We start from the raw sequence: 13,776 nt of genomic DNA on the forward strand, positions 1-13,776 counted from the left end.
GATGGTACTGGACTGGTAGAACATCTCCCTTTGGTATTATGTAAAGAAGTTCTAACATAGAATGCATAACCATAGACAGAAGTTCATTATCGTTTTTATGTAATAAGCAGTTGTTCTTGATAATCAAAGTGATTCAGATATCAGTTAAGGTATGTCCTTCTATTAACCATGCTCATTAAGTCAAGAGATCATATGCTGGAGTCCTTACATGATGACCTCAGGCAGGTCTATCCATGCCTTCCACAGCATGTTTACAAATTCCCAAGCTTGTCTTTCTCCAAGTCACCTCTGGCTGTGATTTCTAGTGAAGATGAGATCTCATCTCTCATTCTTTACTCTGCTATCAGCCCAAACATGTAAGAGCCCTTTCTCCTTAATCACTTAACCTTAACCCACATATTGAAAAAAAAGAAAAAAAAAAAGAAAGAAAAGCCACGCACATAGATCAGATGAAAGTAATATGCTTTCCAGAAAATTCAGGGCTCCTCTGTCACCACAGACATTGTAAATATTAGACTTCTCTGTTCTTTTTTAAATCTAACTTTTTTTTTTGAGACGGAGTCTCGCTCTGTCACCCAGGCTGGAGTGTAGCAGTGTGATCTTGGCTCACTACAACTTCCGCCTCCCAGGTTCAAGGATTTTCCTGCTTTAGCCTCCCAAGTAGCTGGGTCTACAGGTGTGTGCCACCACAGCTGGCATTTTTAGTAGAGATGGGGTTTCACCATGTTGCCCAGGCTGGCCTCAAACTCCTGACCTCAAGTTATCCACCTGCCTCAGCCTCCCAAAGTGCTGGGATTACAGGCATGAGCCACCGTGCCCAGCCCTGCCCTGTTCTTAACATACCACTTAGGAATTTCCATCAACTTGATTTCCCAACCTCCAGAAATGTTGTTTTCTGACCCCACTCCCACTTCATCTCTTTGGGGTGTCATTTTTTCCTCTTTCCCCACTAGTGTCTTTAGCAGAAAGGGAAGGGTGCTGTCCAATAGAAATATTTCTATTTTTTTTAAAACCTAAGTCAACTCAAGTCACACCTTAGTTCAAAACTTTCTGATGATATCTCTCGTCACACTTTACAATAAAACTCACTGTCTTCCCCACGGCTGAAAGCAGAGTTTCTCAACCTCGGCTCTCTTAACATTTGAGGCCAGATGGTTCCTTGTGGTGGGGTCTGTTCTATGCATTTTGGGAAGTTTAGCAGCTCCCTAGCCTCACCAGATATCAGTAGCCCATCCCCGTTTTTACAACCAAAAACGTCTCTAGACATTGTCAAATGTTTCCTGGGTGGGGGGATCTGAAAATCACTGACTTAAAGCCCACATGGACTGGCCTTGAACTACTGCTGTAATTTACCTCCTTTTATTCTCTGCTTTGCTTGTTCTGCTCTCGTTAAAATGGCCTCTCTGTTCTTTGACTGAGAATTATGTTCCTGTCTGAGAGCCTTTGCACCTGCTCTGCCCTGTGCCTCGTGCACCCTTCCCTGGGATAGCTGTCCAGCTGCTACCCACTCAGAGTTGCTGTCCCCGAATGAGGCATCCTGGCACCCAGACACTATTCTGTTGCAAACACCCATTCACATCTGACGCCAATACATTTGCTTAGTCGATGTCTCCCATCACCCCCTACAAGCTAAGCTCCATGGGATGGGGACTTGGATGGCTTTACATGTTGCCCTGTCCCCATGATGTAGAAGAGTACATGGCACATGCTTAATAAAGAGCTATTGAAAGAATGAGGTAATGAATAGGCAGAAACACACAGAATGGAGTAAGCAGGACATATGTGAGATGATTAAGAAATCAGCCCAAATAGAATAGAAGGTATGTCCTAAGGTTGGGAAATGTAGAAAACTTCCCTGGAGTGGGCAAATGATAGGAGTTATTAACATCCAGACAGCATACTGTATCCATTACCTATCAGACAAGTGGGTGTCAGAACAGGTTCATGACTTGGGGAGAGATGTGGTAAGAATGGAGCAGAAACGAGAAGTCTGGATTCAACTGGAAAACCATGTAATAGAAGCGTGGATCCTACCAGAAAATAACACAATGCTCTGGTGTGAGTGAGGGTGGCAAATCGGTTTCCTCTATGGTTGGTGAGGAGTACTGGGGCGAGTAGATTCTAAGGGAGAGGTGATTTGATTGAACAGTGTCCATGGTGGCATGAGAAGGGTAAGCTGGCCCGGGCACCAAGGGTTTGTCATCTCTGTTGTAAAGAACTAGGTCAATGGTGGTAATTAGTAATGAAACAGAAAATAGAAAACTGTAAATCACAGACATCTTTGATTTTATTCAAGTTTGGCAAGTTGAATCTTGTACCATTATATTTTGGAAGTGGCTGAGTGAGTTTTTGGTCATGTGTTGGCAAGAATGATGTCCTGTCAGCCAGCAAGCATCTTTCCCATGAAAAAAAGGGACATTAGCAAGGCTGCCCTGCTTAGATAAAACCTTAGATAATGATAAAATGGAACTTGGGATAGTGGGGCAATTTAGTTGTATCTCTGGTTAGTTTTCTCTTGTTTGTGTTATGCTAATCTTAAGTAAATTTACTTTTTACGTAGTTGCTTAACGTGTTTTTAAAAGTGTTACTTTACTTGTAGCAATTCTTGTGAAATACATGGTTGGAACATTTACAAAAAATTTCTATTAACCAAACCACAGGAAAACATAGGAGAATGAACAAAAGAAGCCAGCCACAAAGAGGACCGATACCTATTTCCATCTATTTAAAACAAAATTCAGGTAAAACAGATCTATGCTGTTGTAAGTCAGGATCGTGATAACCTATGAGGGGTGGGGACAACTGGAAGGAGATACAAGAGAGATCTCTGGTGAGCTGGTGATGTTCTGTTTCTTAACCTGGGTGCTGATTAAGTTTCTCTGTAATGTATAATACATAGCAGATTGGTAACCTCAAAAATGCTATTGCCTATTCACAATGATACGTGAAATATACACCAGTCATTGATTCACGGAAGTGGACTATATTCAGAGAGAATGTGTTAGACAGGAAATACAAACAAACAAAAACAATCAACCAAGCAAACAAACAAACAGGTGCCTTAGAATCTTATGGATGTAGGGTTCAAATTGCACCTCTGCTTTTTTACTTGGGTGAGGCTGGAAACTTTTTATATTCTTTCTGAAGCTTGGTTTCCTCACCTGTAAAATGGGAAATAAAGTACACTTTTATGGGAGCCAACTGGAACCTCCAAATAGCCAAAGCTGGAAGAATTAGAGCAACACAATAAATAAAGTAGTAAGCTATAACCAAAGTATAAAATCAATATTCATGAGTCCAAACTGATATAAATAAGTGATTGAACAAATTAATAAGAGAGGGAGAAGAGATAAATCTCCTATGCAGAATTCCAAATAATTTATAGAGCTATTCCGCCCTAAAGAAGGAAGAGCATCATAATTCCCCACTTTCTCTTTTCTTTTTTTTTTTTTTTTTTGAGAGACAGTCCCCCTCTGTCACCAGGCTGGAGTGCAGTGGCACGATCTCGGCTCACTGCAAGCTCCATCTCCCACGTTCAAGCGATTCTCCTGCCTCAGCCTCCTGAGCAGCTAGGACTACAAGCGTGCACCAACATGCCCGGCTACTTTTTGTATTTTTAGTAGAGACGGGGTTTCACCATGTTGGCCAGGATGGCCTCGATCTCCTGACCTCGTGATCCACCCGCTTCGGCCTCCCAAAGTACTGGGAGTACAGGCGTGAGCCACCGCGCCCAGCCTAACTCCCCAGTTTTTAAGTGTGGCCTGTGCACAATGGCTTCCTTTCAAAGCGTACAGCTTCGGAAGGGGAAAAAACAACTGTGCAGTGGAGAAAACTGATGAACACTACTTCATCCAGGTCAACATCTTCCAGGTCAACATCACCAGCAGTCTTAAGTCACATGGGTGCTATGTACCCTTAATGTGATGTGATGTGATGAAATGGCATTTTAACTCTGTGATCTTCTTCCCCCAAACATATAATCCCAGTCTAATCAGGAGAAAAGCATCAGTCAAATTCAAATAGAGAGGCATTCTACAAAATCCCTGATGAGCACTCATTCAAACTATCAACTGTATCAACTATGTCAGGTCTGAGAACCTGTCATAGCCCACAGGAGTCTAAGCAGACAGGATCACTAAATGTAACACAATGTCCTGAACAGGATCCTACAGCAGAAAAAGGACATTAGGTAAAAGTAATGCAATCTGAATAAAGCACAGAATTTACTTAATAATAATGTATCAATACTGGGTCATTAATTGTAGGGGATGTAACTACATCATACTAGTGTAAGATTGTTGTTGTTGTTAATTTTTTTTTTTTTTTTTTTTGAGACAGGACCTTGCTCTGTCACCCAGGCTGGAGTGCAGCAGTGTGAGCATGCTCACTGCAGCCTCAGTCTCCTGGGCTCAGGTGATTCTCCCACCTCAGCCTCCTGAGTAGCTGGGGCCAGGGGTGTATGCCAGCACACCTTGCTAATTTTTAAATTATTTGTAGAGGCAGGGTCTCCCTTTGTTACCCAGGCTAGTCTCAAACGCCTGGGCTCAAGCGATTCTCCTGCCTCAGCCTCCCGAATTTCTGGAATTACAGGTGTGAGCTACCGCACCCGGCCATAAGATGTTAATAATAGGGAAACTGTATGTAAAGCATTTGGGAACTCTCGGTACTAGCTTTCTGATCTTTTTGTAAATCTAAATTTGCTCTAAAAAATAAAATCTGTTTTTTTAAAAAATGTGCACCTTACCTTAGGTTGCAAGCATAAAGTGAGATAACATATATAAACATAAGGCTCTCAAACTTTATGGACTTAGTCCCCTTACATGGGCAAAAGTCATTAGGGCTCACCTACCCCACCCATTCCCACATCAGCTTTGTGTTGGTTCATATGTGCCCTAAGGGTAATGCGAATTTTCACGGTGACCAGGTCTTAGTTGAACGCTGAATTAGAGGCATCTGTATAGCTCAGTTTCCTTTGTGAATATAGAATTGAGAAACCTTTCCTAAGTTATGTTCCTATTAAAAAATGAAGGTCATTTAAAAGAAAAAAATCTGATTTTTAGGCACTGTGGACAGATGGTGGGGCTCAGGGAGGGTGATGAGTGGGTCCAGGGAGCGAGTACAGGGCAAGAACATGAAACTGTGAGAAGGTGATGGGTTGTGCCTGGACTGTGATACTTCTTCATTTACTCAATTGCTCATTCTGTCATTTGGTAAATATTTACTGCAGTCGCTCATTAGGTCTGGGGTCTGGAACAGTGAACCAGACAGCCCAAGAGGGTCCGTACCCTGATGGAGATCACCTAGTTTCTTCGCTTTCCTGCCTGTATTATTTTCCAATGAGTGTTCCCTTAAGGAGGAAACTGGAGTTCTCTATAAAAGTAAACTATGACTTATATTCCTAGAACTTTCCTATTAATAACATTCACCAATATTGTAATTATTTATCCAATGTGCATCTTCTCTCTAGACCAGGGTTTCTCAGCCTTGGCACTGTTGATATTTGAGGCTGCATGTTGGCTGGCAGATGTTGAGAAGCATCCCTGGCCTCAATAGTACTCTGTGTTGTGACAACCAAAAATGTTTCCAGACATTGCCAGATATTCCCCAGGGGACAAAATTGTCTGTGGTTGAGAATCACTTTCCTGCATTGGTGGCTCCCAATCCTGGCAGAACTTTGGAATCTCCTGGAGAGATCTCAGAAACTGTTGCCAGTGGATACCGACCCCATCCAGGCCAATTAAATGGGACTCTCTGGGGATGGGACCCAGGCATTGACTTTTTTTTAGATTGTAGTGGGGCTGAGGAGTGAGAACCTCTTTCCTAAGCATATGCGTCATGAAGCCAGGGAGTATTTGTCTTTCGTGGGTGGGTGTTGCTAGGACCTAACACAATGATATCTGAATAAATGAGTGAACAAAAGAATGAAGGTGAAGATAGGTAGGAAGATGTGTCAGAAGTTAAAAGTGGCACCGGGACAGTACGGGAATGTGTTTTGCAAAGAGCAGACCTGGGTTTCACGGCTGACTCTACCACATTCCCGTTCTGTAGCTTTGGGCAAGTATTTAATTTTCCAGGCATTTCAGTTGCTCATCTTAACACAGGAATCACAAGAATATGGGAGAATTCTTCATAAAGGTTATGTTCCAAGAAAAATGCATTTGTTTCCATTAAAAAAATTGACATGAAAAATCTAGTTATTTCCCAAGTCCTCCTCACCCAACAACTGCTATCCTTTAAGAATGCTGAGGGCAAAGGAGGAGGGAGGTCAAGTATTTGCTCTTCCTGGATTAAGAGTTGAGCTTTTATTTTGACCTCAGGGCAGTGCTAAGTATGCTAGAGTTTTGTTGTATTTATCTAACATTTTATTATACCTTAATCTATTTTATGGGGAACAGGCAAAATCAACATGAGGGTGGCAATCTGATGGATTGCCTAAGTCTTAAACAAAAGGGTGGGGAAGTCCACTTCCCACTAGTTTCCCACAGGCTTTCAACCAGATAAACAGCTTTGATTCAGATGACCTTTGTAAGTGGGAAACTGTCTGTCAGGGGTCTCCAGCTCAAAAGGCTATGGCGTCAGGGTAGGCTGCATTACTGAGGGAAGCTTGTGATAGTGGGATCAGGGCAGCCTGCATTACTGAGGGAAGCGGGTGATGGGAATGTGTATGTGTGAGAGAGCTCTTGATCAGTGAACCTTGTTCCTTCGAGTGCACACCCCATCAGAGGGGGAGCCCCGGAGGTCCTCAGCCTCAGCTGATGGGTCCCTTGTGGGAATGCTGACTCTTCTCCTGGTTAATCAAGAGAAACCATTGATCTGGGTTTTCAGGTACAATCTCCCGATTCTGAGTCTTTGTTCAAATTTTTGCAAAATTCATTGTGTGGGACAAATGAAATGCCTATTCAGATGACATCCTTTTACTGACACATAGTAGATCTTCAATTTGTGTTTGTCCATTCTACCACTAGAAGTGAGATTCCACTATGAGAAAGGGTCTTGGTGCCTCTGAAGAGACCAACCCCGTAAGCACCTCCCCCTTAAGCTGCTGGTGGTTGAAGACATCACTGGCAAAGAGGGCGCTCGGAGGAGCTTTAGGGGCAAGGATGCAGAAAGCAGAGCTGTGGTCTTTGGCTGATTCATTGCTGTGGCTAGAATAGCGGTGATGACCTTCTGAGAGGAGAACTGAACTGAAAACCTTTTTGGTTCCAGAAACTAGATGGGGCCAATGAAAGGAGTAGTGTAGTGTGGGTTTTTTTTTAAAAAGTTCCCATTTATGGGCCGGGCGAGGTGACTCACACCTGTAATCCCAGCACTTTGGGAGACTGAGGGAGGTAGATCACGAGATCAGGAGTTCAAGACCAGCCTGGCCAAGATGGTGAAATCCCGTCTCTACTAAAAATATAAAAATGAGCTGGGCATGGTGGGGGGTGCATGTAATCCCAGTTACCTGGGAGCCTGAGGCAGAGAATTGCTTGAACCCAGAAGGCAGAGGTTGCAGTAAGCCAAGACTGTGCCACTGCACTCAAGCCTGGGTGACAGAGTGAGACTCTGTCAAAAAAAAAGTTACCATTTATTTAATAAACATCTGGAGAGCAGTGGCTTTGCGCCAGACCTTTTTCCAATTACTTTAATATATCAAATTATTTAATCCTTCTAACAACTCTATGACCCAAGTCCTACTGTCACTCCACTTTAAAGACGGGGAAACTGGGGCACAGAGAGGTTAAGTGACAGCCAAAGTCACACAGCTGTTAAGTGACAGAGCTGGGATTTGAACCCAGGTCTCCCAGCTCCAGAATCCAGGTTATCATCATTTCTCTTGGCTGCATTTTAATAGGGACGATTTTATCTATAGTAATGAAAAATTATGGCCTTGGAGACTATGTAGAAATATGTACAACTGGTCTATATAATAGTAATTTAAAAGTCAGCTGTCGAATTGTATGTGTGCTATAACAAAGAAGGATATGTAGAAAAAAAGACTAGAAGAAAAAGAACATGAACATTATGAGAGTTATGCAATATGGTGAGATTGTGGAGAATGCCTTCTTTTCTTGATCTCAGTATTGACTGTGAGGTTTTATTTCTTGTATGATGTTTTATTAATGACTAAAAAACATTTACAGGTTTGTAAATTCTTCCCCCCTGTTCCTTCTCTCTGAATGTAGCTTCCAAAGGACAGTGCTTGTGTTCCAGGGCACATGCATCCCATCAGTCAATCCTGTATTTATAGGGTGGATGCATTTTATTCAAGAGGGCTGGCCTGAAGAACTCCCAAACACGCGTTATTCACAATGTGCCCAATTTAAGACTTGAACCAACAAATGATGGGGCGTTTCCGTTCACCAGCTAATATAGTGCCCCCATGTGGCAGTAGCCTAAATACATTTTGCAACTACATTATACAATTCCTAACGCTCTCAAATTCAAGGTGATTCACATTATTTCCAATTTGCACATAAACTGAGTCTTTATTAACATTTTTAGAATTAACTGCTATTTCAAATTCACTCCAATCTTGTACAAATGGGTCTCTAGTACTCATTGCCTGTTCCAAGTTGATGGGTTTCCAGGCTGCTAGAGACAGAATGATCCCAAATGACATAGTTTAACACCAATCTCAGCATTTTCTCTGCCCTGTTGAGCACTTACTATGAGTCAGGTGCCCTCAGCACTAGTGACAAAGGACCCTCTCTCAGTCTGTAAGGCACAAATATTCTAGTGCCCTCTTCAATGCTTATTCATCCAACATGTGCTTTTTATTGAGCATCCACTGTGGGCTATGCCTTGTGCTTTGGAGGATTTGAATATTTTATACCCCAGTTGTTTATATCATAATCTTTGCCTGGCTCCAAACTACCTCTGCTGTGTCTTAGCTGAATAACTTAATCCTTCTGTGCCTCAGTTTCCTCCTGTGTAAATGGGTGATGGTAACATTACTTACCTCCCAGGGTGATTGACAGGATTCAACGAGTAAATGCATGTGAACTAGCTGCAACTTGGTAAACACGCAATCCATACTTGGTGTGCTTATTTTCAAACACCACTGTTGGGTAACTCTTATGAAACACTTCCAACTTCTCACGAAATCCCTGGCTTTGTCGCCAGGTTTCCGGAGTACACAATTATTTTCCCCTCTCCTCAAGGAGTGATTCCTTAGCCACAGACTTTTTCAAGGCCCTCTGACCCCTGAACTGCCTCAAGACTTCATAGACACCAGGGGCTAGCACAGCCTGATCTCTAACATCATAAGTCAGAAATGACATCAGGGTTACAGCCATGATACTGATGACAGCCATTCACAACATGCTGGGCCAGTGCGAAATCCTGTCTTGCTGACTTCCCATGCCAGTCTAGGAGGGGGTGTTATGATAACCCTATGTTCCATGTGAGGAAGTGGAGGTTCCTCATGGTTATATGTGACTTTACCAAGGCTTGTAAGTGGAAGAGGAGAATCAGGCAGTCTGAGTCTTAACCAAGATGTTCAGCTGACAGTCAGTAGAGGCAAACTCTGCATTTACCAATATTGTGAGTGGAAACATCTGAAAATTAAAATACAGACACAGTTTTATTTTTTAAAAAGACCGATGTAGTAATTGTTTGGAATAGGCTCTATTAGGCACTTCACAAATATTAACTGAAACAGGTACCATTATGAAGCCCATTTTACAGGTAAGGAAGCAGAGGCAGAGAGCAATTAGAAAGGCTCTCTAGGGTTACACAGACAGGAATAGCAGAGCTAGACACGCATCCATGCCCCTATGCCACACTGCCTCATAGGTAAACACAAGCAGATGGTCTCCCGTGATCTTTGGCTTCATTAATTCACTGCCAAATAAAAACAAACTCAGATTTAGTTAGGAGAGACTATTCAAAAGGATTATTGCAGTAGAGGGAATGTTCTGACCACTTAATCTGCAAGTGTCTCAAGATGAGGCAGTAAATGTTTTGCTTTGCTAAAGAGGCATAAACAAGGCTACAAAGAAGTGGGTGTTGGGGGCTGGGATGGTCAGAGTGATACAGTCAGACAGTGGTTGAGGGCTGATCAGGAAGGTCTGTAAAGAGGACTTGTCTGCTGGCTCAGGCTGAGGGTAGGCCAGGACCTGGGGAAAGGAGAGAATCTACACCAAAGTTAGGTTAACGAACACTTTCTTCTGACTGACCGGTGGAAACAGGCAGTTCAACTAACCACAAAAACAAAGAAAGGGAGTTTGGATGCTCTGGGTCTGGCCTTGTCATAGGTAAAAAAGTGGGGGCACTTGTGAGTCTCATCTAAGTCATACGGGGAAGGGAGTTCTTTGCAGCGAGCTGTTTCCCAGAACACAAAAGGGTGGGGACGTTTCTTAACCTTTGCAATTTTCCAGGATCACAGGGCTTGCCTAAAGTTCAACACTGTTGTCACTTGTAGGCTCTTCCAAGGAACTTTCCTAAGAGAGTCAGATCCTAGGCTCATGAAGCAGCTCAAAGGCACTGCCTTCCAAAATATGACAAATTATCCTCTACTCAGAGGAAAACGAGACAAGATCACAATGCCTCCTCCTTGCTCTCATCCCTTTGCCTACCACGCTGGCTTTTTTCACTCAGTATAATGTTTTCAATGTCCGTGCTGTAGCAAGCATAGAAACTTCATTCCTTTCTATGGCTTAATAATATCCCACTGTTGGATATACCGTATTTTTAATCCATTCATTAGTTGTTGGATGTTTGGTTAGTTTCCTTTTTTTTGTTGTTATGAATAATGCTGCTATGAACATTTGTGTACAGGTTTTTGTGTAAACATATGTTTTCATTTATCTTGGGTACACACTTAGGAGCAGAATTGCTAGGTCATCTGGCAACATTATGTTTAACCTTTTGAGGACTGTTTTCCAAAGCAGAGATAACTAGTTTTAGTGTCGGCAGTAAGTGAAAAAGATGGTTTTGGAAAGACACTAAAACTAACTGGAGAAAGAAGAGGGATTATTATGAGGATGTGGAATTTCTTAAGGTATACATGGGGAAGAGATCACTTGAGGTTTACCAGAGACTGGAAAGCTATCATGAGCCAAGAAGATGCTCGTCTACATCTGTGGACAATATCTGACCTCAGAATCTGCTCTTATTTGTAGCTTTGCCTCTTGTTACTCTTCAAGAGGACTTAAGCCTTATCTCCATGTGCATGAAGGAAGACAGCCACCCAGTCCCCCCATTTGCTATTGAGTTTAATGTCTTCTTTGTTCAGACAGTATCAGACACTGCTTTTGATCTTGAAGCCACAGTTCCACATTTCTGAAAGGGAAAAGCTGGTTGACTCTGGTCCAATCAGCCCCAGACAAGTGGTGGAGTTACACAGGACAATTATAACCTCACGTACCCCTGTGGGGAAGGGGAAGCTCTCAGCATCTTGTGTGGAGGCACACAGTGTTGAACACATCAAAGTGTTTGTGGGATGCAAGGCCAAAGGAAGGACTGGAAAGTGCAAAGTTCATGATTCTCATGTGGATTTGGGGAGTAGATGACGGACTTCAGGTTTGGATACAGATGACAGTTTGCATGCTTTCATGGTCAGCAGCTCTAAGTGGGTGGATGAACCTTTTCCCCCTCTCTTAGCACTCTAGAAAGCAGCAGATACCCTGGTTGACTGTTGATGTGCTCGGTAGAGTCAAGGTCATGGTGTTCGTCTCTGCACTGCAGAACAGTTTTCTTCTCTGTGCAGAAGGAACATGCTGGGCATCCTGATATTACACAAGCCTCTAGGGGGAACTGGGGGCTTTAAAATCCATGGGCCCCATATATCTAGCTGTGCCAATAATAAGGCAGAAGCATAAGGCATGGTACATCACAAAATGGGAGAGGCTGTCCACGAAACACTTGGCCTCACCCAACAGGGTGTGTATAACCAGGATCTAGGTACTTTTCACTCCAACCTGGTTCAAAGTTAGTTATTTTCAGGTTAATTCATATCCTTTCTTACACACCACAAGAGGATCATCCTGGGATTAGCTTGCCCAAACCTCCCTTCTCTGCTGACACAGATGAAGGAGAAGATGGCTGGTGCAGTATGACAGTGACTCATGAACTTGGATTTAGGATCTAACAGAGTCCAGGTCGATCCCTACCATGTGTGTGATCTTGGCATCTCTTGTTTTCAGTTTCCTCATCTGTAAGACAGGAAGGATAATTTCTACTATAGACATTTGGGGAATAATTTTATAATACAGACTTGACCACCACTGGTATTTAGGGGATTCCAGGGAGAGCCTACACAGCATTGGTGTGCAGTCTGGTGAACTTGCCAGTGCCCAGCATCTGGCCTCAGCACTGTGGATCCAGAAGTTGGATTTGTCCAGCAACAGGTCCATTTCTTCAGGAACTGGGCTCACAAAATGGTTATACACACATATTATATATTAGTACTAGAATTCTAATGCATTAATTTACACTAAGGCAGGTGTCTATCACATGGTCCAGACACTTGCATGTGTTTCAGTTGGTACCATCTCCTCCTCTGGCCGGCCCCAGGGAGGAAACCACTTACACTCAAGGGCTATTTGCTGGGCACCAACACACATGGAGACATGAGAAGGAAGGAGATGGAGCAAACGTTAAATGCAATCAGTGATGGCAACCAGAGGTGTTCATGTCATAATGGTGGTGTCAGAAGGACAGGAACCCACACACCTTTTGCCATGACTATCATTCTCTCTCCGGCAGTGTTTGCAGATGCCAACCATGCTAGACTCTCTCTCTCTTCCACCCTTTTCTACACTTAGAGGGCTGGCCAGTCTCCATTCTAATTAGCATAGCCTTTAAAAAAAGAAATTACAGAAGAAAAATAAATACTTTCTTGTAGCAAAAATGGTAAACATTACAAGGTAAGGTTCACCCTCCATTCTGCCTGCCCTCCTAAGGAAAACTTAGGGATCTCTCCTTCCAAATTCTTTTTTATTTTATTTTTATTTTTTACATTTCCACACCTCCATATGTATAGCATCAATTCTCCTTCTTTTTTGCATTAAATTGGATTTTATTAATTATTATTATGCTGCAAATTATTTTATTTCACTTAACAAAGCATCTTGGAGCAATATCCATGTCATTTTCAATAGTTCTATTCCATCTTTAAAACTGCTTTGTCATATTCCATTTTATGTACCATAATTTGTGTAACCATTCTCCTATTCATGGACATCTAAGTTAATTCCTTCTTTTGCTCTTATACAGTGCTGTAAAGAACATCATTTAAGTGCCTGCAAGTACTTCTCTAGGATAAATACTGAGACTTTTGGGGTCAAAAGATAGGCGAATTCACACTGGTGGATTTTAGTCGTGCACATGTTTATCAACAGTGTGTGTGAACACCTGTCCTCTCTTTGCGGACAGTAGATTTCAGGCCACTGTTGTTAGCTTGGAAGCAAGATCTCTTTTCTGCCCACTCACATACTGATCTTTGAGTTGATTCTCTGCATGTAATCTGATTTTCCTTATTTCCCAATTCTTGACGGGGATGTCTGACTACCAACAAGAGATCCCTGCAGGAGTCCAAGGAAGATCACATGACACAGGCAATGTGAAATACTTCCTTATTAAAACGAGAGAGATGTTAACTGTTATATGTTTATTATGGTGTATGTAGCTCAAAAGGTGATTTAATGTTCATGTTATCTTCAACTTGTGAATTTCAGACATCTACGTTTTGCACTTGTGGGTATAAAACACTTTTTCCGGGGCCCCTAATACCCTCTTGGCTGGGTTGGGTACACTCCCATCACAAATTCTGAGAAGCTTAAGTCATACTTT

At 42.5% G+C, this 13,776-nt stretch overlaps 1 protein-coding gene across 1 annotated transcript in view; it reads left to right on the forward strand.

Annotated features, from left to right (window-relative positions):
• The window catches only part of HSD17B2 (hydroxysteroid 17-beta dehydrogenase 2), a 62,860-nt gene that overhangs the window by 18,223 nt on the left and 30,861 nt on the right, over window positions 1–13,776 (forward strand). The window lies entirely within an intron of this gene.

This window comes from Nomascus leucogenys, chromosome 2 (genome assembly GCF_006542625.1).
Source record: "Nomascus leucogenys isolate Asia chromosome 2, Asia_NLE_v1, whole genome shotgun sequence".
NCBI classification, from domain to species: domain Eukaryota; kingdom Metazoa; phylum Chordata; class Mammalia; order Primates; family Hylobatidae; genus Nomascus; species Nomascus leucogenys.